Here is a 3,618-nt window from a genome sequence, read left to right on the forward strand (position 1 = left end):
TTGCAAGCTTTGTTTCGGTTTGAATTTGTTTTGGTTTGCCTAACTGCTTAACTGTCTTTAACTGCTACCTGAGCTACTTCCTGTAACTGCTATCTATACATGTGTTTTCCTTGTCTGTTTTGCCTGTGTTTATTCTGGTGTGGTACTTTTGAGAATTGAGTTTCGGTGCTGAATTGATGATAGTGTTGGTTGATTGCGCGATTGGTTTCTGATTGAGGTTTAGTATAGTATGAAACATCAAGCTAGTTCAGTATAGACTTAATGAACCTATATTTGGAATAGGTTGGTCATTCATTCTGTCAGGAAACTTTTAAGGTTCTTTTATAAGAAAAGTAAGTTTTTTTATTTCTGGATACTTAACTGATTTCTTTTAAAATAGCTGTGAATTTTTGGGTGGTTAAACCGTCTGTTTTTAAATGATTCATAAGATCGCTGAGCTTGAAAAATAATTTTCTTATTAAATATCTTCTTATGACAATTTTGAAACTCCATGGTGACAATGCGTGGTTAGGTTCTCATCTCCCTACAGTTTTATCTTTGCAAGACGGATGAGGAAGTTTGCAGAGTTTTTGCTAAGTTCCTAAATATGTTGTTTTTGTTTGTATACATATGTTATAGACTTTTCCTCGCCTTTATTATTATATCATTGTAAGAGGGATATGAATCATGACTATAATAACTTGTATGTATATAATATTTGTAAGTTGTTTGAGTAAGAAGTTTTGTATATATGTATATGCCTGTTTATTTTCAGTTAAAAAGTTTTTTTCAGTTTTTATTAAAAAGAAAACAGCGATACGGTTTCGAGTCAAAGGCTTCTATTTTATTATTAAGTATATGAAATCATCGTAATTCTTCTTGCTATCAGAGTGGCACAGCCGAAAGCGTGATATTCTGATAGTGAGGGTGTTACAGATATTGTGTACCAAAGTATAATTTCGTGCCACCCTTTGGATTCTTTTGGCCTCCTTTTGCTCCGCGAGGAGGATGTCGAATTTCAAATATTTAATAAGGGGAGTCATCTATCTGAGGTTCATACCAGAAATGTGTAATACATCTAAATTGTTGTCTAATTTGCTGACGGATGGCTCTTAGAGGGTCTTTTGAATCAGGCTTCTGTTATTTGGCGTCAGCTCGGTTATTACGCTCCTGAGTTGTATGTAGGACCTCCGTCTCAGTAAATTGTCCGAGTTGTTCAAGTGTCTTCTCTAAGTACCTTTTCATATTGAGATCCTTCACTTGATACTCTCTATTGATTTGAGAAGTTACTATCTGAGAGTCACTAAAGACTACGACCTTTGTCGCTCCAACCTCTTTGGCAAGTTTTAAGCCTGCAATCATGGCTTCATACTCGGCATTGTTGTTAGAAGCAGAAAATTTAAATTTTAGGGAGAGCTCTATTTGAGTCCCTTCTTCATTGACTAAGATAATGCCTACGCCACTCCCGACTTTATTGGAAGATCCGTCTATATATAAGTTCCAGGTTGTGGGGGTCCCAACCTTGTCTTCGGTGTATTCTGCCAGAAAATTGGTGAGATATTGGGTCTTAATGGCTGTCTGAGTTTTATATTTCAGGTCAAACTCGGACAACTCCATGGCCCATTATACCATCCGTCTTGCTATATCTATTTTCTGGAGGATCTGTTTCTTGGGTTGATTAGTTCGGACCTTTATGGTGTGTGTATGAAAGTAGGGTCGGAGCCTTCCGGAAGCCAGAAGTAAAGCATATGCAAATTTTTCAATTTTCTGGTACTTCAATTCTGGTCCTTGCAAGACTTTGTTAGTGAAATAGATGGGGTACTGTCCTACTTCATCTTCCTGTATTAGGGCTGAAGCTACTACTTTATCCGTAACGACTAAGTATAATACGAGTTCCTTCCCTATCTTTAGCCGAGTAAGGATGGGCGGTTGACCTAAAAAGTTTTTGAATTCTTGAAAAGCTTCTTCGTATTCTGGAGTCCATTCGAATATGGATCCTTTTTTGAGTAGTGAAAAGAAAGGCAAGGATCTTCAAGCTGACCCTGTCAAAAACCTGGATAGTGCTGCAAGTCGGCCATTCAACTGTTGGACTTCTTTTAAACAGGTTAGACTCCTCATATCTAAGATAGCTCTGCACTTGTCAGGATTGGCTTCAATTCTCCTTTGTGTGAGTATGAACCCCAAAAAATTTCCTGCTTCTACCGCAAAGGTGCACTTTGTGAGATTTAATCTCATCTCGTGCTTCCTTATGGTATCAAACACTTGTGACAGATTGGACAAGAAATTTGCTTCCTCCTTGGTTTTCACCAGCATGTCGCTATATATACCTCCATTAATTTTTTGAGGTGAGGTGCAAACATTTTGTTCATCAATCTCTGATATGTAGCCCCTGCATTTTTGAAACCAAATGGCATGACCACGTAACAGTAATTCGTTCTTGGATTGGTGAACGATGTCTTCTCCTGATCTGACTTAAACATCGAGATTTGATTATATCCTGAGTATGCATTCATAAAAGATAAGTATTGGTATCCTGAATATGAATCTACTAAAGCATCAATATCGGAGAGATGGTATGGATCCTTTGGGCAGACTTTATTGAGGTCGGTGTAGTCAACGCACATTCTCCGCTTCCCTTTTTGCTTTTTTACCAAAACAACATTTGCCAACCACAAGGGTATTTGACTTCCCTGATGAACCCAGCTTCTAGTAATGCTTGGACTTGTTCTTCAACCACTTGAGTTCGTTCAAGCCCAAGTTTATGCCTGTTTTGCTGAACTGGTCAGGATCCAAGATACACTGCGAGTTTATGGGTCATGAGCTCAGGGTCAATTCCAGGCATGTCGGACGCTCTCCAGTGGCACAAATCGCCCCTCGCGACCGCATCACCGACGCATCCGCGTCATGTGGGAATATTAGCCTCCCACGCAACCGCGTGAACCACGCGGCCGCGTGCCCTGATTTTCGACGTAAAAAGGGTGCACAACCAAATATTGTGCTGGAGTGGTGCTGGCTTGGTGCTAGACGCATAATCCCTATCACGTGAACGCGTCGCCGACGCGTCCGCGTCATTCCCTTCTGAAGCCACTCACGCGATCGCATGCCTTACGCGATCGCGTCATCCCAGATTTGGCAAATATTTAAATTCGAACAGAGAGTTGTGCAGGCGCGAGGCTGGACTCGCGCCCAAAGCATAACATGGGTCACGCGACCGCATGATCGACGCGACCGCGTCAACTAACTAAAACGCAATCACGCGAACGCGTGCCCCACGCGGCCACGTCGCTTGCGCCGCCCAGATTTCTTTCTCTCTCTCTCCCAATCCTAATTCTCTCTTATTCTTTTCTCCTCTTATTTTTCTCTCTTCTTAATAATTATTTCTTCTATTTTCAGTACTTCTTTGCTTGAGGACAAGTAAATCTTTAAGTTTGGTGTTGACGCTGCGCGTATTGGTTTTCTGGCACCAAAAGGGAGGCGAATCATCTTCACGAAGGAGCACAACCTGAAAAATAAAGCGACCACTAGGATAACTAAGGTGGTTGAGTTCCTTTCATATTTTTTATTCCTCCCTTCTTTTTCTATGTTATGTTCCAGTTTTCTGCTATTTTACTTTGTTTGTTGCATGATCTTTTATTAGTT

The sequence above is a fragment of the Arachis stenosperma genome, chromosome 1 (genome assembly GCF_014773155.1).
Source record: "Arachis stenosperma cultivar V10309 chromosome 1, arast.V10309.gnm1.PFL2, whole genome shotgun sequence".
In the NCBI taxonomy this organism is placed as follows: domain Eukaryota; kingdom Viridiplantae; phylum Streptophyta; class Magnoliopsida; order Fabales; family Fabaceae; genus Arachis; species Arachis stenosperma.